At 35.6% G+C, this 25,235-nt stretch overlaps 1 protein-coding gene across 2 annotated transcripts in view; it reads right to left on the bottom strand.

Annotated features, from left to right (window-relative positions):
- Axn (protein axin) overlaps positions 1 to 25,235 on the bottom strand; it is a 262,982-nt gene that overhangs the window by 151,143 nt on the left and 86,604 nt on the right. For both annotated transcript variants that reach the window (XM_085949346.1, XM_085949344.1), the window contains exon 2: positions 2,357 to 2,444. The gene's annotated coding sequence lies outside the window, so the exon portion shown is untranslated. The remainder of the gene's footprint in view (positions 1 to 2,356; positions 2,445 to 25,235) is intronic.

Below are 25,235 nucleotides of genomic sequence, written 5' to 3'. Positions count from 1 at the left end.
TAATGTAAATCGACTCAACTACTCATTAATATTCAAGGGAGTTCAATACTTTTCTTCTAATTACAAAAAAAGCGCTCTGGTGGCTTTTTGCGATTATCTCAAAACTTGATTTTTGGAATATGTGAGTTACGACTCTAAGCAACTCACTTATTCTAATACAATTAATTGTAGGAGTTCTGTTGACGTTTGAATATCGTCGATAAAATTTAGGCATACTTACTTGTGATAATATAAGAAGTACAGAATGTACAGAACGTTGAAAAGGTGGAATACTCACTTCATGCGGACATTTTAAATAAAAAGTTCTAAGTTTGACAATAAAAACACTAAATTGGCAACACTTTGACCGTCTGGTCCCCGCCTACCTACAGCGGCGCGCACGTGGTCGGCGGCCCCCTCCGCACCCCGCGCCATACACAGCCAGACAAACGTCAAAAACGTGTGACGGCCGGAAAAGCTCGAAGGACCGCCGATTTACCCATTACGCTGTGCCATACCATCGTTCAATTTTATTTTACATGGTCTTAAAAAGTAGAAAGCTACGTACATTTTGTAGTTCTTAAAAAATTTAAACAACCTCAAAAACATATACGCATATATTTTTTAAATCCTCGATTTTGTTATACCGAATGGAACTAGAACCAACGAACCTACATCGCAATCAGGGCGGTAAGCAATACTGAATATACTTCCAAAATCTTATCTTCTAAAATGCATTTATTTTTACATTTTTTACATGCATTCTTATGTATTTTTAATGTGTTATTTCAAATTCCGTTAATATTAGCGAATGGTCAAAAATTACTGTAAAAAAGAACTAAAGAGTTCCATTTAAAACACATCAAATGTTTGACAAAACATTGATAGTAGGGTAAATTTTCAAATTCATGGGTGTAGACTGGGCATGGCCACCACATTCTGAACCGCCCCCCCCCCCCCAGGCTAGTATCTTTGGCGGCCCCCTACCTATCGCTAGGGATAAATTCGGTGTAATGCTCAACAGTGGCGTTTTCCAAATGGTGTACGCGGTAAAATTAATGTGTATATTTTGTGTTTTTTTGTATATTTTAATACATCCATTTGAATTATGGAGTTGTCGACTAACGATACAAAATTTAAAATTTTATCGTACAACCACATAATTTTAAATAACATTATTTTACTTTTTTATCGTTATGTGTGTTTATCTCACTTATCTGGTCGACTCGCCTCGCCGGGCCCCTTCTGAGCCCGGGCCTCCAGGATAGAGGCCTGTTAGCCCTGTGGGGGCCATGAGAATGGTTTGTGGGTGGGTGTAGCTGTGAATTATTATCTTAGCAATATAACGCCTATAAGCAGTTACAAATCGCCGTCCTTTACTGTATGCAATGACATTATTAATGAACAGCGCACTTAATACAGTAGCTAGCAAGTAAATTCGCGCATAGCGACATTCGCACATCTATAGGTAGACGTCACGTAATTTCCATTATGCGATATCACGCATCGGGAATTTATAGCAATATCACATTTGTTGTAATGGCGTTAGAACAGATTATGCCATTCGGCAGACCCGACAAAAAAGTGAGTGTCATTTTTTTCCAGATGCTTAGTCCATATTAATGTCATTGACTGTATGTAGCCCAATGACATTATTAATGGACAACGCACTCAGTACAGTAGCTAGCAAGTAAATTCACGCATAGCGACATTCGCACATTTATAGGTAGACGTCACGTGACAAAATTTCGCAATTTCCATTATGCGATATCACGCATCGGGAATTTATAGCAATATCACCTTTATTGTAATGGCGTTAGAACAGATTATGCCATTCGGCAGACCCGACAAAGAGTGTCATTTTTTCCAGATGCTTCCTCCATATTAATGTCATTGATGTAGCCTCAATTTGTATGTAATTTCATTACCTTATGCATCGTATTGTTTCTTTGTAGCTATCTTCAACGTATGCATGCAAAGAAATTAACACAATCATACATACATAACTTGAAAACACCTCACATATATACCTACCGACTAAAAAAATCATATTTGAAAAAAATACGATGCTCGACGGGATTTGAAACCGTATAACCAATGGTATCGCGCCAACTGTGCATTAACCAATTATGCTACAAGCATCCTATCTAATTGCGACAATTTAAACTAGTAGGTCATACATGAAATGCTTATCAATTTGCATTGTATTGACTATTATATACTATTGTTGACTAAATGAATGAACCTGATTTTTTAGACAGAAAATTAAGCCGACATAGTAACAATTGAAAAAACATAATTTGACAGTCTATTAATAATACTGAAAAGGATATAGTCTGATGCGAAGAGTCAACTAATTAATTTTAAAACGACTTACCTAAAATTAGTAAGGCAGGATTTTCTAAAAAAAATCTTTTTGGTGGTTTGTGCATTCAGTCAGTCTCGCAGTTTAAGTCACAGCCAATCTGTAAAATAGAGAAATATTTCGTTATTAAAAACAATATAATAGTTATATGTAGGCAAGAGATTGATAATGGGTGATGTTAAGTGAGGACACTAGGGAGACTGTATCGCAAAAAGATGGCCGTATTGCATTAAGAATTTTAAAAATCGCGTTGTTCCTGGGTTTTATTGGTTTTTAAAATCTAACCAACACTATCTGCAAATTGTAGTCTTAGTTAATTGAAAACAAATACGTATGACTGACAAAGTTTAGTGTGCACTATTTATGTAGAGTCTTAACAGCCTACGGCCACCCTTCGCCACTGATAAGTAGATATTATACTGCAAGACGATAAATATAGCCAGAGACAACAATATCTACCAATCAATATTATTTAAGTTATTTTTCTCCTGGAAGTCGCTATGCGGAAATGTGGCGTAAAAAATTAAGTGCCTGTTGTCTTTTCATATTAAATTTTATAAGAATAACAACACGCCTGAGCCGTTGATGGAGAGCTATGGAATATTAAATTATCTTTCCGGTGGGAAAGACAACACACTTAATTTTTAACGCCGTTAAAGTTTTTCTATGAAGATCGAAGTTGTAATTTTTAGTGTTCCTCCTCACATCCTGGGTTATAGGATCAATTCGGTTCTAGACAAGACATTATTACGACCTGCTATCCGAAGAGGCGCAAGAATTAGAATTGTCAGAGGCAGCGTTAAGGAGGAGCGTGTTGTGCAATTAAGTTTCAGTAACGAATGCACCCGCAAGACACGCAGCAACACTTCTTTGTCGGCGACTAATTAATCAAGCTCCCCCTCATTCTCGAAAACAACACTGCAACCGTTTTTATTTTCGTCACACGTTTTTATGTGATTCTCAAAAACTTTCATCGAAAGAAAACAATGTGCATATTGTCAGTAATACAATAAAAGGCGCTAAAAATGATGGGCTTTGTCTTGCGTACTTCCCGGTCTTTTCGGATGTTACGCTCCTTTCACATTATACGGTTTTGACCGCACGGCAAAAAAACGAACGGTGACATTCTTTTAGTGGCGTGAAGAAGAGCGTGGCCCTTTTCAGATTGCACGGCGACGGTTAAAAACCAAGACGGCGCCGTATGAATGCACATGCGGGCACAACCATCAAGAAGCTGAACACGTCCTCTGGAATTGCCCGTTGATGGGATCCGACCGAGCGGAGCTGTTTGCCAGGGTCCGTCCACACACGGGTCCGATTGGACACGCCAACTTGATATCAACCAAGGCCTTGAAGGCATTTGAAAAATTTGCTGCGTCATATGAAGGACGGAATAGTTCCGATCCTTCCTTAGATTCATCACTTTCAACTCATGACTCCTCTGTTTCGGCAGAGTTTCAGTACACGGGTACAGAGGACACTTCATGTCATTAAAGATAAATGACGGCAGAGCAAGTCAAGATTCTTTTTATTTTCTTAAACTCTTTCTTTAAGCACTAAGGTGCATGGTTGCCACATCAGTCCCGTGCAGCATGGTTTCGAGACAAGGAAGTGTGGCACTAAAATCTTTTCATTCTGACACGTTTATAGCGTCGTGGAAGGCGGCCGTGCACAAACCGCGGCTGCATATACATGGCGGGTGGAGATGGGGAAACTCAAATCAGTCGTCCATTCCCACTGTATTCGCGACGCTCGGACGGCCACCGATGACTCTGTGGTGTACGTGACCTAATTGCACGCTTTCACATTACACGGTTTTAAATCGTACGGCACAGCACAGTAGGTACTCAACCACAAACTGAGCTTGTGACGGAAAAAAACCGTGCATAAACAGTATATGTGTGAAAAGAGAATGAGCTTGTTGCCGATTCGGATTTTTACCGTTCGAATTTTTCCGTAAGTACGGTTAAAACCGTATAGTGTGAAATAAGTGTTACGGTACTAAAAATTCTCTATAACTCCTTAGTTAGAAGCAGACTGGGGGAGTGGGTCTATTGTCTAAGCCCCGCATCAGTTGATATACGACCTTACGGTGGAGAGGATCCAGAAGAAATTTTTGAGACTCTTTTACTTTTGGTTATATGGATATTACCCGTGGCTCTATCCGACTGACTTTCTCTTAGGTATGCTTACATACTGTAGCTTATAGTTTAGAAGGACTCTTTACTTAGCTACATATTTTTTCCGACACATATGTGGCGTAAATGGAAACTCTGCCATTCTTGGTAGCATTGGCTTGTGTGTCTCTGGTAATTATCTTAGAAATCGGGGGCATCCGTTGTTTGTTCTCCCAAGGTGCAGAACTAACCTGCCATTAATAATGCCAATTGGGAGGGCAATAACTATGTTTAATCAAATCGCTTGATGTATTGATATATTCTACTTCCTACGTTGTTTTATATTTTTTTAAGATAGGGTCTATCAACCTAGTTCACTCTGTGTCTTTCCATGTACTTTTATTTTTATTATTGTATTATTTACTCATAGTACCCTGTTTTTTTTTATTTATATAATATATTTATAAATTAATAAAACCTACTTTTTCATGTCGTGAACGCTTTGAATTTATAATTTGTGATGTTAAAATAAATAAATTTGAATTTGAAAAAATGGTCGATAGTAAGATGATAAAAAGGGTTGATTCTTCTTGCGATCTTGTGATATTGTGTATGCCTAAAATATAGTTGCGAGCTACCCACCAAATTGGCACAATGAAAAATAACTATCAAAAACTAATAATTAAAATGGTTACCACAGTGTGCAATTTAGCCTTTCAACTGTCAATAACACACCGTGTAAAAAACACGACAATGTATACAAAAATTTATTTGATAAAATGTTTTAAATAAATTTTACACAACAAAACATTGATGAAAATTTAAAATTATACCAACAATACTCATACTTATTAAAAACTATGCCCATGTTAGATGTAGAGGGAGAAAAAATATCACTTTTAAAATATGTAAGTACTTATTGAAATCTCTATTTTAAAATTATTATTGAAAATTATATTAAAACCTTATACTTATACAAGTTTCGGTATAAACAGAGAGAAAAATAATTCGTTTAAAATATTGAAATCTATTTTATAAAAAAAACCCAGCATTGCTAAGGAATTTTTTATTTAAAAAGTTTTCGTTTTCAAGTGGTTGGTTTTTTCCAGAATGTATTTATTTGCCCTATTCACATTACTCTATATCCAATAATTTAAAATAAGAATTAGCTTTATTTCCGGTTAAAATTTTCTTCGTTTTACTTTTAATAAACACAGTTAAAATTGTAGGCACGATGAATACGTCTTTCATTTTGGAAAATTGGAACATGTTAATATTATATTATTATCCTGCGATTATGAAAGATTCTGTTGCACTTAGTTTGAGATGCAGCGCCGCGGGATTGACATGGCAACTGTCGCCTTTATTATTTCAATGTTGAATGCATTTCTTTCCCAGTACGTACATAACCCGTTCCATTTACTTGTATTCGAGTAAGTATATCGCTTCAAGTAGGTAAGTTTCGAATGTATACAAATACTTTGATGATGTGTATACCAACCTAGAAAAATAATATAAAAATAGTTTTTAAGACCAGTATGCCAGGGATTACAAAATTAATGAGAACTGGCTTACCCTTCCGGACGTGGTATAACGGTGTTGAGAAATATGGGATTAACTTAAACACGTGATGAAGAATAATGTTATTTTCAATAGTTAAATCTGTATCAAGGTAAACGTCGTAAGCGAAACGCACATTGTGCCTTTGGGTTATACGGCTTAAAAAAGAAAAAAAACGAAACATGCTTGAAAATCTTGGTCCATTTCGACTCTCTTTCACATTTCTATGTTATTAATCTGATCTGCCCTTGAGGGCAGGCGGTAGCAGAATATCTGCCGTGGGGCAAAACATATTGTTTTTAATCGCATAAATCACCCTCGCACGCAATGACAAAAAGTTTGTACTACGTGATCTCAGAAAAAAAATTGACTAAAACCGAACGGAAATAAGTCATGCGTGTACTTGAATAAAGGTGACTTTTCAAGACGTCGTTATATGACGTCATTTTTTAGTGGTTGTGCTATGTTATTGATTGCACATGAGGTTATCGGCGATGTAAGAAGTATTGTGAAAATTAATTCTGCATTATCTATTGATATTATATATAAAATGTGCCGTAAAGTATCTACATAATCATAACATACACGCGATATTCACACATAACCATGAGAGTAATTAATTACTAATTGGACGATTGTTTTTTTTATTATTATTAAAATGTGTATTTGGCATGTACCTAATAGGCTGAGCGAATGACTAACAATAATAATCCTCGTACAAGTCAAGAAAAACCTGCCTCTTCGGAAGGCGTCTTAAATCTTTGCCGGATTGAACAAATTAAATATAATATATTACGAGGGTGGGTCAATAATTCCTTAGAAAAAAGCATTAAAACAGTTTTTATTTTTGTATTTTTTTTTTATTTCTCAACATAATCTCCTTGGAGCTCAATACACTTGGTTAGACGTTTCTCAATATTTTTTAAACCGTCAGAAAAAAAAGTTTTCGGAAGGTCCTCAAAATAAGCATTTGTCCGATCGATGACTTCTTCATTTGAAAAAAAACGTTGTCCACTTAGCCATTTTTTTAAGTTTGGGAAAAGGAAAAAGTCACTGGGGGCTAAATCTGGCGAATACGGTGGGTGGTCGACCAATTCGAACTTCAATTCTTCAATTTTAGCCATTGATCGTAAACATGTGTGAACACGGGCATTGTCCTGATGAAAGAGGATTTTTTTCCTGTTTAAATGAGGCCGTTTTTCTTCAATTTTGTTTTTTAGCTGGTCCAATAAAGATGCATAATAATCCCTTGTTATTGTTTTTCCTTTTTCCAAATAGTCAACGAAAATAATTCCACGTGCATCCCAAAATACAGTAGCCATAACCTTACCAGCTGATTTTACGGTTTTCGCCTTCTTTGGACATGGTTCGCCTTCCGCAATCCACTGCTTTGACTGTTCTTTCGTCTTGGAAGTATAGTGGTGTATCCATGTTTCATCTACAGTCACAAAGCGACGAAAAAATTCATCCGGATTGCGTTGCATGAGCGACAACAGGGCTTTAGAGGCCACCACCCTATTGCGTTTATTGTCGACTGTGAGCAAACGCGGCACCCATCTTGCAGATTTTTTTTTCATGCCCAATTTGTCATGTAAAATAGAAATGACGCTACCTTTTGAGATCCCTGTAACCTCAATTATCTCACTCAACTTTAATCTTCGGTCACTTAACACCATATCGTGGATTTTATTGATCATTTCTGGTGTAGTCACCTCTACAGGACGTCCTGAGCGTGGTTCATCCTTTGTTGATGTACGACCACGCTTAAATTCATTTAACCAGTTATAAATAGTTGCAAGTGAAGGAGCAGATGTGCCGTGAACTAAATCCAACTTATTTTTTATTTCCTTTGCTGTTAACCCTTTTATATTAAAATGTTTAATAACAGCTCTAAACTCAATTTTCTCCATTTTTCATTTTTCCATTTTCCACAAGCAAATTTTTTTTTTAAATGTACGAGAAACACACAACAATCCGACCAATCTGATTGAAACTTCGCAGCATACTGAATCGGTAGTGCCGCTGCATGAAAACAAACCGCTTACAGTACTAGTCGCGCCACCTGTCGGCTTTTCTAAGGACTTATTGACCCACCCTCGTATATTATACGACAAGCAAAATCGCAAAAGGTTCATGTCACTTAATTAATTATACCCATTACACGCATGACAACCGAATAATTCCAACGAAGAAGAAGAGGACAACTAGACAAGAATAAGGGGTTGGCGGAGGAGGTGAGGGGTTCGCCTAAAACATTAAATTACTAAAAAACTTTCGACATCATAAGACGACATCAAAGAGCAAATCCGTTCGCCGTAAACTAGATTTTAAGTTTTCCAGAGCAAAATAAATAAGAGGAGACGACTGGCAAAACAAACAATCCTAGCCGGGAACTAAAATAAAATATGAGTAGTAAGTACCTACCCACTGTTCGGGGTACAATACAATTCTATCGCGAACAAGGAATAAAAGCATTTATTTTAACAGGGCGATCAGCAAAGTATTACAGTATCTATTCTAATTAAATACATATTATTATTTAACATACATAATTTTGAAAACACTTCTGAGAAAATTTATTATAATATAACGAATAGAAAAATCTTTTTGAAAAAAGTAAGACAGAACCTGCATCTCTCGGGTTTCGCGCCCACACATATAGACTACTATGCTAAAGGTAGCATACTTAATTACGACACATTTTAACTATTGGCTCATATAATACTCTCTGAAGCGCTTTCTACATTGAGCTACTATTGGCTATCAGCTTTTGTATTTTAAATAAAAGTAGGTAAGTAGGTATTACTTTAATTAATAACCAACGTCACGGATCACTCCCAAGATATTTTAGTGCTGAAGCTTCCTTGAACTTGCTAATAATTTTTAATTAATTACTTTTTTTAAACTTTACATTCTTACATCTTGTGAATTATTCGTTGAATAAATAAAGTAATTAATTAAATATTATTATTTACACCCGCCCACGGTGGTCGCGCGGCTTAAGCGTTGGACTATAACACCGTGGGTCCCAGGTTCGAATCCTGGGGCTGGCAAATACACATATTGTTTTTCAATTTGTGGGTGTCAGGGTATGGACCTAATAGGTCAAGCAAGTGGCTGACATCCATTTCTCGTAAAAAACAAAATCTGTCAATACAAACGTCTACTCTGTGGAGGCCCATATGATCCTATTAGGATCGGACATAGTCGAAAGAAGAAGAATTTACATATACTTCTTTTTGTTGCCATCTTCTATCGAATATTGGCTACCAACTTGCAGTATAATCCCTAACACTTCTTTACTCTGGGTCAGTCATCCTAAGATGTCCTCAATCCTCAGTCCGCTAGATTCTCAACGCTTTAGACATCGGGCCACTTAAGCGACAATTACATTGAGCTTCTTTACGAGCTGTTAATTGGCGAATTTAAAAGCGGACGATTCAGCTACTGCGATTTGATGATTACACACAAAACTTTCCATTCGCTGAGAAGCCACAAGCCAGCGACTATTTTGACGGAACGTAGTTCGTTTTTTTACCGGGAGGTTGGTACTGCGCTCTACTGCGCAGACACAATAGGCCCACACGCCGGAGTGTAGCGTTTAAAGTTGACCGGCTTTCAACTTTTCTCGGTAGAGTGTTTACAACCTGCTTATTAACTTATTCGATGATTACACTGGGCGACTTTACAGGCAGATTGTAAATTCGCCAATAAAAAGCTCGTAAAGAAGCTCAATGTAATTGAGGCTTTACGAAAGTTGCGTGCACTTGCGTGCGCGCCCATACCCAACTATTGTCTACTTATAACCTGTCTTATTTCGTAGAAAACATAATTTTCTTCTGGAATATGGCGTTTATTTTATGGTGATTCGTTAACAATCTAATATATTTTTTAGTTTACTTTTAATATTTGTAAGCATTGAACACATAGGTACTTCAAATAATTGTCATGTATGGCTCGGAAACCTGGTGCATGACCAAAAACACGGAAAAAGTACGGAGCTCATTTGAGCGGATCATGCTGCGTAGTATTTTTGGAAACATCAATGACAGAGTAAAGTTTGAGACGGAGATACAATAATGACGATTTGTACAAGGGTCCATCAAATCGGACGGCATTAAGTGGTTGGGTCATGTTGTTACAAAGAATGGATGATTCACACAAGACAAAAAACTGAAATTTAGATTACTCATATTCATGTTTTTAGTATGGTGATGTTTTTGTTACAGGTACCGATATCAATTAACGTTATAAAATGCCAAACACCCAATCAAAAATTCTGTAATTCAATTCAGGTGTGAATTAAAAATGGGACTACGCGAAGAGTTAAATTATTTCTGAACCACCGTGTAAATATAACACAAGGTAACCCAACAATAAAAATGAAATCAATTTCCCACTACTGTATAGGGCTTCATTGGATTTATTATTGTAACCCCCCCGCCCCTTATAAGATAAGGATGGGGGGTCCTATATTGTCAGGCTTATCATAATAAATCCGGGGCAACCATTCTCTTATAATGGACGAAGCCATATTTCAACAGGAAGGAGAAGACGCCGTCTTCTGCTTTGAAGATAATCTCCAAAGCGATATTGTAGTAGTTGTTCCTACTTCATCCTCCTAGGCTGGTTATTGTTATTTCTTTTTAGATCGCATCCGACAAAAGATAAATTCACTTAGAAAGCTAGCTTAATGAAATATTACATTATAAGTAGGTACGTACATAATATTATATATAAAACATTATTATTATGAAAATATATCGTCTGCCTAGTGAGGTCTATTGTGTTTTTAATAGAATATTGCCAAGGGGGTGGTCTATAATCCTGCCGTACTGAATGTGCAATATATTATCTTTTCTATTATTACTAGGGATTCCAATCCCGGGATCCCGAGCTGTTTTCGATACCTATGAATCCCGGGATTGATAAACGTAATCCCGAATCTTTCGGGATTGATTTTTCTATCAATTTATATGGAAAATAAAATAAAAACGAAAATATAACAGAAAAAATACTTTTAATAACAAATTACATAAGAAACATCAGAACATTAGAAATAAACTGAGTTTGAATGAAGTTTGATTTATACCCATGTGTAAGTTGCCGATTCATTTTATTTTTTCACATAAATTAATAAAAATGAGAAAGATTGGAAAAAAACAATTCTTCCCACTATTAACAAAGTAATTCCACCATGATCTCATACGTTTTACGGCAGTTTCATATTTAGCTGACTAATTAGATTTATGAAGCGGAAAGGCCATAAGTACACCGTGATTTACTTTACTATTTTAAATCTCGCTAACCCATTCATTAAGTCTTTACTATCAGAAACAGCAATCTCATATTAAATTCACATTATTATTTATATTACAATATTATTTACTCCATTAAACTTATGTGTTTCCAAGATTGAACGTATACAATATTAACGGTAAATGTCTTAAATAGTATAAATTATACTAGATTTATTTTTGACCGATTTTATCAATGTTATTTGTAAATATATTTTTTTTATATTAACAATGGAAAAAAATGCCAATCCCGGGATTGTCAAATTGTAATCCCGAAATCCCGGGATCAAAATTTTGGCTCGGGATTGGATTCCCTACTTATAATTATATAACTAGTCTATTTTTATTCAATCTATAATCTGTCTATGTTTATTTCCGTATTTCACTCGGACGAACTATGGGGGCGGTTGAAATATAAATTCAGTAAATCACGACGGAATAAAAAAAAAAATTAGTGTGTGGCAGTTATGCAGGAGAAGGCGAAATGTATGCAGGTCTGGTGTCTCGCATTTATTTGCGATCCAATCTTGGGTCGGTGGAGTCGCAGGTATTGTTTGCATTGGGTGGCTGAGGGTGGGGCGGTTGTATGCACCGAGATGCGCCGGCGAACGAATGCGGCGGGCGAGGCCCCCAACAATTGGGACGACAATGCATTATTCCGGAATAAAAATCGCGAAATATTTGTACGGGGTGCAGGCATCGTCTACCCGAAAACAAAATAATTAAATCGGTAAAGATAAAGAGAAAACGACCATATACTATATGCAGTATATACTATAACGGTATACGAGTATATATTTCCGATACAACATTTCACGGTGAAGTATGATACGGCGAACTGCATACGTAGAAATTTCCGGACACGAACTAAATCTAGTCCAGTATCTAAAAAAACTGTACACACAGAACTCGACTTAACTTACTAGTCACCAACAACCAAATTAATACAATTTTTGGTCAAATGAACTATGATATTACACATACGACGTTGTTGTTTTCTCTGTGTGTACACAGTTAAGTTGTGATCAAATTGAGATGCATGTCACGGCGACAAATTTAGTCTATGGTTTGGTCATTTTGCAGAATATTTTGAACGATCACCACCTCTCTAAATTCTATTATAGAGATTGCCAACTCTGATGTATTAGTATTTTGAATTATTATTAAATTATTCATGCTAACTTCAATTAATTTTAACAGTGTCTACGTGTGCGTACATTAAAATTACTTGCGATATTATATATATAGATATTATTTTGAACAGAACCCAACCTTCAGACCATAGATAATAGACAATATTCTTCTAGAAAATACATAGTGCCAACCACTAAAAACAAAAACGTGATGTATAATATGATAAAAACGTTCAAAACGTCATGCAGGTGTCGATGCAGTGCGGTTCAACGTGAGGTGACCTCATTGTTGTTTCGGTGATTTCGGCAGATTTTGCCAACTGACAATGTTCGTTTAAAAGGTTCAAAATGTGCTACGGGATGGGAGCATCAGTCTGATAACATTTCAAGCACAGATTAAAACGACATTACACACTTTATTCACTTAGCGGCAGCTTGCTGTGACGTCACGTGATAGTCCGCGACATGCACCATAATATATTTAGTTGACTTCAATTAAATACACTAACCAGAGCATAAAAATATCCAAAAGTTTACCACCGGGGCGCCGAAAGACGTCGCGCCGCCGAAGCAGTCCCGCGCCGCGGCGGAAGACCGAATTTTATTATCGCGAGCCAAACAAACCGGAGCCGCACCGGGAAGAATGGTAAAAAGCTGGAGCGAGAATGCAAACCAATCTAATAAGCGGCCCCCTCACCCCTCCAACGCGAATTCAAATTCAAATCTTGCGGCATTCCGCGAAGCGAACCCTTCCGCCAGTAAATCAGATGAAGAAAACCGAAATTGATTCGTAATGTTGCGCCGAATTCAATTTACCTGCGGGAATAATATTTTGTTTTGTTTGCAGATATTTTACAAAGTGTCTTTACATTTATTAGACGCTAATCATTTTATTCATCGGCTGAGTAAGAAGCTTTAAAAAAACCGCGAAAATAACAGTGTGGGGCTATATTCTACACAGCAAATGAAATACTGATAAAAACCCGGAAATAATTGGTAATAATAAGTACCCACATATTTTGTCATTTTCAAAGTCTTTCAAATTATTTAAATTTTAGTAAAGTCTCTAAATACCAAAATAAAATAAAACATTATAGATATGTAGATAGGTTCGGTTACATGTAAATTGTACTCTTATCGGAAAGAGATGGCCGTATACTATACGGTCTCCAATTTTATTAGATTCAATATAAACATAATTCAATTTTCAAAGCTGATTTTGGCAAAATTCATGAATTTATTCAAGAATGGAAACCTAACCTAACCTAACAAATAATCCAGTATATCACCTATTTTCAAAATTTGTTTGCTGCTGGCTTCCTGTAAAGTGTAAACCGACAAGAATCATGTTTTATTTAGACATGAATTTTAATATGTTAGTACTATACGACCCAAAGAGGTTGGACGGTCTTTAATATATTTCCGATACAACTTTTCACTTTGAAGTGTGATACGGCGAAGTGCATACGTACAAGTTTCCGGACACGGATAGGTTCCATGCTTTATTGCTACGAAACCGATCACTGTATTTTTTTTTTTAAATATTCATGATTTCCTCATACATTGTAAATGTCAAATACCGATTTATGCGGTTACATGTAAGTTGCACCTATGCAGTTCATCGTGGGACACTTATTCGTGCGCAGCAGTACGTGAAACATGAGTTCGTATAACATTTTATCAAATCGTTGAACATTTCACCGTGGAATACATTTGTACGTATCTTACAAAATGCTGCGATAGTTTGCAAATAGTACTGTTCCAATTAGATTAACCCTAACCTCATAAAATTCGCAACATGTTGTAGCATACATACAAATATACTCCACGGTGGAATGTTCAACGAAGAACTCGTCATTTTTAAATGTTACACGAACTCATGTTTCACGTACTGCGGCGCACGAATAAGTGTCCTGCGGTGAACTGTTTACGTACAAATTTCCGGATACGGATTTATGCTTGGTAATTGGTAACTGCGAATGCGAACAAGGAGCATAGTTTTCTTTAATAAAAGTGGTTTTACTACGACGTATTATAATCTCATTGATTCACAAACTAAACGTAACACAATGAATTATATTGTACAGTTATTGTTATATTACAATAACATTGATAACAGAGAGCTTATAAAGGCTTAGTAGGTAAGTTGCCTGTCCGTTTTAAATAAATCACCCTGCTTTGGCATAAGGGAAATAATTATTTTTTAGCGAAACTTTTCTACATTTTCGTTTTACTAAAATGCTATTATCTTGTTAAAATAATATATTTCATGAGAAAAGTATTTTTATATTTATATCTATACATGCGTGTTTCGCTCTTTAGTTTATTTTAAATGCATCATAAACCGCCCGATTAATATGTGTAGCGAATTTGCGTAATACTGTTTAAGGGCAAATGGGTAGTAAATTCTGGCTAATAGCCCGTTTACACGTGCATTGATTTAGTGCTGACAGTACGTGTTATCGCGGCCATAACGTATAAAATAAATTAAAACGTATTATCGTGAGAGTTGCATAATTGCATGCATGTATCAAAAAAATTCAGCGGCTTCTGAATTTTCACGCGACAGTTGGAACTTGCCTGCGCAGTAGAACGATAGAGGCGAACCTGCCGAAAAAATTCAAACTACACCACACACAGCATTTTGACGTTTCTCAATTTTCAGAATAAGTCAAATAGCACCATACAATGAGAACGTGTCTTGCTTACGCTTGAAGAATGAGATTGGTCAGACAGTCGGCACTTTTGCGTGTAAAAAGTTATTATCGCGATAGTTGAATTTACACATTATTGGTGCCAGTAAATTCATGCACGTATACAGGCGCTATAATGTTTTATTGGAAACGAATAGTCTCTATTGAGTGGAGGGGGGTGGGAATTTTTATTGGTAAAATCGTCAGGAGTGGGGAACAATTATGTTTATTAATGTGATGTGGCTGTAAGTATTTGTATTTACATAATTCTAATAAACTTTAAACATTTACTTTGTACCGTGAAGGATTATGAAATTATCACCTTTAACAAAATATAAACGATATCTATTTATGTTAATGACAAGTTGACAATAATAACAAAATGTTAATATAAAATAAATTGTACTGATTAGTGTATTAGTTCATAGGCTAATTAATTAGTACGATAGTTAGTAGACATCGTCTTGATAATCAACATGTTCATGTAATTTGACAGTATAAATTAGTGAGAGTTACCAGGAAGAAGACAATAATTGATGATATCTTTATTACAGTATTTTTTTTAAATGCTCACATCCAATAAGAAAAAGAACAATAAAATAAAATATAATAACAAATCATTCCCCTGGTGTTTGTTACCTGTAAATTTTTTATCGAAAGACATTGCATTAGTTACATTAAAAGACAACATTTATGAAACAATAAATTATTCCAGAGCGTTAGAGTGGAGCTCGGAGCAGAAGCACGGAGCACTGGAGCAATGGGATTTTACCCGGAGCAGGAGCGGAGCCGGAGCACCGAAAATTTGTAGTCCTCCACTGCTTCTGGTGTTTTTTTTTTATTATTAAATTTTCGTCCTAAAATCTTATGAAAACAGTATATTTTGACACTTTGCAACACTGGAATTATTTGAAATATGGCAACACTGCCGAGTGATAAATAACCTCACTTTTTCGACAGAAGAGGCAAATAATGAGAGACGATTTGCTGTCGGTAATTTTCTTTAATAGAATTAATATTGAACATGGCGATTATTTTAAAACTACATACTTATTTTTTTAACATTTGTATATATATATAATACTTATTAAAACTTTTATCCCGGAGCGGAGCAGACCCTTGAGCGGAGCTGGAGCAAGTATTAGGTCCCGGAGCAGAGCTGGGGTGGAGCAACTCAAAAAAGGGTCCGCTCCAACGCTCTGAATTAATCCACATAATTATTGTAAAAATGGTATTTTCGCACTATTGCGAAAATATGAACGATGAGTAAATACCACCCCCCATTCCGACGACTGCCGGCAACAGATAACAGTGTCAAAATACTCCGTCAATGGAAAAGGATTTGGGAAACCGGTTTCCATTATACATTTTCACCCACAATCATATTCACAATGGCGTGAAAATTAGGCTCCAACTCGATATGATACAACCTTATGGCTTATAATTTATTTAATATAATATATTATAACGCGTTTATTAGAAGATTATTCAATTAAAAGCCACGAAATCGTAACTACGTATAGCAGTGGCGAAGGGTGGAGGTAAGCTGTTAAGATCCGATTTAAATAGTGCACACTAAATTTTGTCAGTCTATATGTATTTGTTTTTATTAAACTAAAACCACAATTCGCAGATAGTGTCAGTTTTTAAAAATCAATTAAACTCTGCCTAAATCAAATCATAATATTTTGGACATGCTATGGATGAGCCATCCGATAGAAATAGTGCATACTATTTCAGTCATACTTATTTGTTTTCGTTGAATAAAGAATACATGATACAGTGGTGTTCGTTAGTTTTTTAAACCACAATAGATAAAAAATATTCTTCTATCTATTAAATATCTAAAACTATGTGTGATTTAATGGTATAACTTACGATATTTTATAGATAGATTTACTATTATCTAACTATGGCTAGGTTTACGCAGGGTTTAATTAATTTTAACCAATACAATCTGCATTGTAGTCTTAGTTCAATGAAAACAAATATGTACCTACTACTGACAAAGTTTAATGTACACTATTTATGTCGGATATTAACAGCGTCAACCTCCACCCTTCGCCAGTGACGTATATACTAATTTGATTTTAGATAACTTTTAACTCTCCATGTTACGGAATTACGTTAATCCAATTCTAGCAGATGGAAGGTGCATCCAAAAGTTTGTCTCGAAAACAAGTATATATTAGGTATTGACAATGTTTAATGTGCGCTATTTATGTCGGATATTAACAGCCTGCCTCCACCCTTCGCCAGTGACGTATTATAGTATTCTGTACTAATTTGATTTTGCGTAACTTTTAACTTTCCATTCCGAAGGAAAAATATGCAAGGGTTACGGAATTACGTTAATCCAATTCTAGCAGATGGAAGGTGCATCCAAAAGTTTGTCTCGGATCGCTTGCGGGACGTCCCGAATTACCTACAAACTAAGAGCCCGCCTCGCAACGCGAAAAGCCCATCCGATGGAATAATGCAGAACTGCATGCGGCGAAATTTGAAAAAAAAAATGTTTCAAACTTCACGGAATCGAACGAACGTATGGAATGGGAGTAAAAGCGGACAACTTTTCAAAAACTTTCGAGAAAAGTTTTTCGCATTAATGCTACTCACTAAGCGGGTCAGACAAACATAACATACAATTCAGAATACGAACAAGATACACAAGTGTTAAAAGAATTATTTTTAGCCACAGACACCGGTGGATTGCATTTCCCATACTATTTAACTATAGCTATCCGAAGCAACTCTGCATTCCCGGGAATATTACCTACGCAAACACTACACTGTGGAGGTCGGCTGTGGAGATCTGACATACATAAATAGTGTACAGTAAACTTTGTCAGTCATACTTATTTGTTTTCATTTAACTAAGAATACAAATTACAGATGGTATTGGGATTGGTTAGTTTTTAAAATTCAAGTAAACCCTATCTAAAACAAACCATAATCGTTTAGGTATGTTGTAGAGATCCGAAAAAAATAGTGGACATTTTTCAATCATACTTATTCGTCTTTGTTGAACTAAACATACAAATTGCAGATGGTATTGGTTAGTGTTTCTCAAAATTCATTAAACCCTGCCTAACCAAACCATAATAGATAAAAAATATTCTTCTATCAATAAAATATTTAAAATTATGTATAATATTCGATTATGGTTTTGATTCTCGTAGTACTTAAGATTTAATTTAATAAAGTTTAATTAAATTTTAAAAACTATCCAACGCCATCTACAATTAGTATTCCTAGTTCAATGAAAACAAATAAGTATGTCTGACAAAGTTTATTGTGTAATATTTATGTCGGATCAACACAGCTTATCTCCACCATTCGCCACTGCAAGTTGGATGGTCATCTACGTCGTACGAGTCACACTCGGCGGTGATTATTCACACCATGTAAGACAGAGGGCGGGTGAGGTTTCTTCGGTAAACGACAAGCACTATTTCAGATGAAGATGGTGAGACTTCAGGGTAGCACCCTGAATTAATGATTGCAACCATTGACGTATTATTGTAATATGGACCGAAGTGTATGAAAAATAAAATGAGTACAAAATTATAGTGTTAATAAATTATATTTTTATTCTTTCGTAATAAACAAATAAATACGGATGAAAGTGACAAAACAACGGACTATACTTGGATTGTAATAAGGGTAAATTTTTAAAATGTGTTCATTTTTTAGGTACGTGTTAATTTTACAACGTTTTACTTATCTCGTATTCTTATTTGTCCGGGGGTTTGTCCGGTACAAATCTTGCAATCGATTTTTAACTAACTTCCCGACTAGTTAGACATTTGAAACTTTTAGAATATAATATCAGAATGCCAATGCATTTTTTAATACTTTTAGCCATCTTCAAGTATAATTGAATTCATTTTCATTTAATTCTGTTTTGTATGAAAAGTTATTTAGACACCATTATTGGTTGCTAGGGCTCTGGGGTCCTAGCAACAAAATTATTAATATATACCTACGTGCGTTACTATGGAAATCAATATGACATGTCAAGTACATTTTTTTTTTGATCGTTTAAGCTAGTCAAGTCAAATTTATATGGTTCAACAGAAAATTTAAAAACGTTGTAAGTATATATAAAGTTATTTTTATCTTGTAATTATTATTAATATTAATTTAAAATAAAATAATTAAATTTTAAGGGGTATCTATTAATAAAGAGAATTTTTATAAATGCATGCTTATTATATAAAATTGAATTAGACGGATGAACTTTTTTTTTTAATTTACAACATAATTAATACAATTAATTTTTATAACAATACAATATATAATTTAATAAGCACCCGATTCGCGGTTTAGGCGAGAACTGAAGGAAACCGTATGTGTAAAGCTCCCGGAACTATTCGGTCATTGGGGGCGGGTCGACGCCCCGGACACAATTGCATCACTTTTGCAGAACTCACGTAATATAACAGGAATCCGATTCATTGCATCTGCAATCTGCACTATCTCAAATAGGACGGTGATGGTTAACCAATTGTTTTCGAACACGGTGTACCTAGTACTATTTTATTCGCAAGCTGAATGAACGATTTCTGGACAGAGGATTAGAGCCAATTTGGAAATGGGTATGTACAGACAAATTTCCCTATGAATAAAGTTAAGAGGATTATTTTTTCGTTGTACTGTATGTATCCAATATCTACAATAAATAGCCAATACTCAGGGGTGCCAAAAACTGTTCGAAAAACATAACAATGTAAATACGAAAATAATATCTCCCGAATGATCTAAAACTAAAAGTAGGTTGATACTCGCTATTACCTAAATAAAAAATACAATTAGGCCAAATGCTCCACGGATAACGCGTCATTTGGTGTCAATGCTATTATACTGCCGTATGTTACCGGTACAAAAGCTCACGGCAATAATGTATTCGGTAAACCGCATAAGTACGTATAATTCACTTGTCAAATACGCCGACCAGCAGTGTTACCATGTCTACTGAAATTTCAGTAGATCTACTGATATTTTTTACCAATATACTGAATTATTGTTTTTTTTCGAAATTCAAGAAATCTACTGATATTTCTGATTTTGTCGATAGGAAATTTTTTGTCTAATAAAAAGAAAAAAGGAGACGTTAATTATCTTTGGTTATGTAAAAATGGAATTATTTGACTTTGTCGATACGGATTTCTGTCTAATGCGTCATTACATTGAGCTACTTACTTTACAAGGTGTTTGTTATTCGAATTTAAAAGCGGGCGATTCAGCTACTGCGATTGTGATGATGACACACAAAACTTTCCATTCGCTGAGAAGCCAACAAGCTAGTGACTATTTTGACATAACGTAGTTCGTTTTTTACCGGAAGGTCGCTACTACGCTCTACTGCGCAGAGGCAGTAGACCCACACGCCGGCGTGTAGCGTGTAAAGTTGCTTTCAACTTTTCTCGATAGATTGTTTACAATCTGCTTGTTAGCTTGTTCGATGATGACACTGGGCGACTTTACAGGCAGATTGTAAATTCGCCAACAAACAGCTCGTAAAGTAGCTCAATGTAATTGACGCTTTAATAAAAGGAGATGTTAATTACTTAAGTCGGCTCGCACATTGGAACTCGTCTCGCCTAAAAACGTGTCGAATACGTCGATGTGACGTCATCGTTATTTAACGAAACAACATAACACGTGTTGCCAAATGAAGCTTCGCAGATCGATCGAATGCAACTGTTTCGTCTGAAAAAAACATCTGCCTGTTGCATTCGACATGTTGCATCCTTTTCGGGCTCCGAGTCGGAGGGTCGAAGTCACAAAGAAACACATACGAATTGGTCATTCCTATACCGGCTCGCCGATCACCACATTGAAATATCCATACGTTACGAAGGATACGCGTGACTGTCGCTAGATAGATGTGCGAGTTGTGTCATGCAACACTTGCCGCCCGTTCTCGGAAGTTTTGATTTATGGCGGTCAGGCACACCAGGCGAGTTGTGATGTGCGAGGCGGCTAAGGTGTAAAAACGGAATTACTTGATAGGAATTTTCGTCTAAAAAAGGAGACGTTAATTGCGCTTCGTGTAAAAACGGAATTTATCTGAAAAAAGGTCTCATTAATCACTTTTTCCAAAATCTACTGATGTTTTATGGAATCTACTGAATTTTTTGTCAAAATCTACTGAAATTTTAAATTTTGACTTGGCAACACTGCCGACCAGTGAACAGCCCCAAATGCTTTAGTCATAAATTGTGTAGATTCGAAACAAATCAATGTAAAGTCTATCCTATATGGTGAATCAATGGTGTGGCCTAACTGTGGCGATAACATCAAAGTTGGAAATATATTTTATATTTTATTGTGACAGGGGAGGGGTAATTTACCAACATAATACCACATTTCTTTTTACTTCTTCGTGGGTTCATTTACAATCCGTATATACTGGCAATTAATTTTCATGTTCCCACCAATATCACTCGTAACTCTACGCCGGCTCGCACATCACAACTCGCCTTGTGTGCCTGACGGCCATAAATCAAAACTTCCGAGACTGCCGGCGAATGTTGCATGATCACAACTCGCACATCTGCCTAGTGCTGCTAGCTCTAGTTCTGCCAAACGCGGCGACAGTCTGGAGAGAAATAGTCTGGAGAGAAATGGCCGATTCTGCAGCTGTGTGCATGCGCGGAGTCGATATTGGCCGGACATCGACATGCAGGCTTTGGCCAATGCAACTCGACGCATGTCGCAGAGTCGCAGTTGCATCGGCCAATCTGCGAAACTCCATTTGATAACGTTTGTTTCTTGGTTTACGATGACGTCACATCGACGAATTCGTCGTAAGACGCATGCGGCGTGTTCTGATGTGCGAGCCCACCACGGTCTTCATGATACCTCGTCGCAGGACAGATGTTATGTTTCATGATGCTGTATATCGTGCAATTAGCTTATTTGATGGCACCATAAAGGTTGATTTATTTTTTATTAAGGGGGGACATGCTCGTCGAAGGTCAAAATTGAGTTTTTATTGTATTTTCAAACCATGATCCTGGACACTCCTTAAACGTTTTAGATAATCTATTTATATAATTTTGAAGCCTTATTATCCTTTATAGTTATTTTAAACATTTGATGACTGCATGAAGTATTTTTGTTACATAAAATAGTATTCTTTTAAACCTCTCGCTCTAATGTTTTAGAATATAGTCATATTTCGGTACAGAACTGTGCAGTGGTGTTAAAATTTTTTACATTTATTAATTTTTAAACGCATTTATAAAACCATTAGTATAATTTATTACGAGATAATTTTTGTAAAATATTCACGATAAAAAATTATTTTGATAATCTCTGTGATCCCAAATTTGACAAGAATTAGGCATTTTATTATTCAAAAAATCGGCAAGATTAACACATTTGAAGATGATTCTAAAGATACTTATTATAAGCTATGTCTTTGACCATTCAAGTGTGATAAACATCTTATGAATAATGATTGCTTTATAATAATTATTGACCTAAGAATAAGGTAGTGTTTTTTTGAAATACGCCATTTCTTTTGTCATTCCCTAGTGGTTAAGCTACAACATACGGCCGTAGCCATAAAATGACATAAAATGTTCAAACACGCGCGTTAATATCATTTTACTCCCTACTTCAATTATAGTTTGTTAATTTATGGCTACGGCCGTATGTTGTAGCTTAACCACTGGGGAATGACAAAAGAAATGGCGTATTTCAAAAAAACACTACCTTATTCTTAGGTCAATAATTATTATAAAGCAATCATTATTCATAAGATGTTTATCACACTTGAATGGTCAAAGACATAGCTTATAATAAATATCTTTAGAATCATCTTGAAATGTGTTATTCTTGCCGATTTTTTGAATAATAAAATGCCTAATTCTTGTCAAATTTGGGATCACAGAGATTATCAATATAATTTTTTATCGTGAATATTTTACAAAAATTATCTCGTAATAAATTATGCTAATGGTTTTATAAATACGTTTAAAAATTAATACATGTAAAAAATCTTAACACCACTGCACAGTTATGTACCGAAATATGACTATATTCTAAAACATTAGAGCGAGAGGTTTAAAAGAATACTATTTTATGTAACAAAAATACTTCATGCAGTCATCAAATGTTTAAAATAACTATAAAGGATAATAAGGCTTCAAAATTATATAAATATATCATCTACAACGTTTAAGGAGTGTCCAGGATCATGGTTTGAATATACAATAAAAACTCAATTTTGACCTTCGACGAGCATGTCCCCCCTTAACTATATAATGTTTGTGGACGTGTTAAATAGGTTAAATTTATAATTGTATATATTATCATGTTTCTTTAATATTTACACATACACATGCTGTCTTTTCTACTTTCTTGTTATTATTAGTTGTTATTTGTAATTAAGATATTTTTATAATTTTGTATTTATTTTGTATTATGGCGCATTGGCCAATCGCTGTAATACTCCTTTTTTTCTAAATACATAATAATATTTTTTTAGGTACCTACGGTTAATTAACGTGGAAAACGTATGCACCTTTTTTAACAGAATATCTATATACCTATATAACAATTTATATTCATTACCTACATGGTTTAATTTCATAATTTTTCATCGCCAATTCCTGGTAACTTCGTTATACCACTCCTTACAATCGATGCGACGATCTGAATGCGTTTACATTCATAAAATGTTTTGCAAAATTCAGAGGGCAGTGAGGGACGGAGGGGAGGCATTGATTCGCCACACACGGCCACTCCTCCCACGATGTATTTTTAGACTGCATAAATAAATAATCGGAATCACTACACAATGTCTGCAGATAAAGGTGCCGGTCATGTTTACGGTATGGTTACCAATAAGGGCTATGGCGAAACTATCCTTCCAAGATCGCGAACATGATGTAATTATAATTTCTCCTTCCAAGTTCGAATTCGAGATTTTTTCCACTTAAGTAATATATGGTGGAGACTTTAGAGTTACAGAACTTTAAAATGAAATAAAACACATAAAATTGTGGTATTGGCTTTATTGGAAAGATAATTTTATGCCATTGGGCGCGCCTCGGTTGGCTCAAAGAAGGCGCAATTTGGATGTCCAATAACGCGGCGAATGTTGGTTTCAAGTCGTCTATCGTCTCTGGTTTATCGGCGTAGACCAGCGACTTTACATATCTCCACATCTCCAAAGGTGTTAAACCACCAGATCTTGGAGGCCAATTCACGGCTCCATAACGCGAAATTATGCGCTAATCGAATGTTTCCTTCAATAAATTGATTGTAGCGCGCGCTGTGTGGCATGTTGCACCGTCTTGTTGAAACCACAGCTCTTCCACATCAATGCCATTCAATTGCAGAAATGAAAAAGTCAGTAATCATGGATCTATATAGCGCTCTTCATTGACTATAACGTTCAGGCAGGCATAATTTTTGAAGAAATATGGACCAATGATTCCACCAGCCTATAAAGCACACCAAACAGTGACATTTTGTGGATGTAACGGCGTCTCAATAATTCAACCAAAAATGATTCTCATTGCTGAACAAAATTTTGTCAATGTAGCGTACGGTAAGTTTCGCGAATGAACCACGATTTTCGAAATAAATTTGCAAGCGTTGTTCTGGCGAAAGTCCATGGTGAAATGGCAAACCAAACTGAACACAAACTGCTGTCAGCTGTCAATTTGGCTATTTCTTCAAAAAAAAGTTGCCAATTCGAAAAATAAGCCTCTAAAAAACACCTTTATATCCTTCCAGGACCAAAGTTGACACTGTTTATATTTTTGTATCCGAGAATTTTATTCTCACTTATCTGCCATTTTTCTTAAAAATGAAAAGCTATCCGCGAAGTTGTAAAATTTCTTGATTACTTTTGAAAAGGAAAACAATTCACAAAATGGACGATGGTCGTAGGATATTAGTTTTATATTTGAAAGAAAGACATGTGGGAAAGAAAATATTATATAAATATTATTTTATTACTTACTTTGTAAGTTCATCGCTTCGCGGAAAAGCCGACAAAGCAACCGATTGCAGGATTGATACTTCCGACAAAATAAACTAATAAAATATCAATAGGACACTTCCACGTA

Source organism: Rhyacophila brunnea, unplaced genomic scaffold (assembly GCF_057557595.1).
Source record: "Rhyacophila brunnea isolate RB1 unplaced genomic scaffold, BYU_Rbru_1.0 scaffold_22, whole genome shotgun sequence".
NCBI classification, from domain to species: domain Eukaryota; kingdom Metazoa; phylum Arthropoda; class Insecta; order Trichoptera; family Rhyacophilidae; genus Rhyacophila; species Rhyacophila brunnea.
The sequence above is the reverse complement of the archived record's forward strand: the minus strand, read 5'-3'. Positions and strand labels throughout refer to the sequence as shown.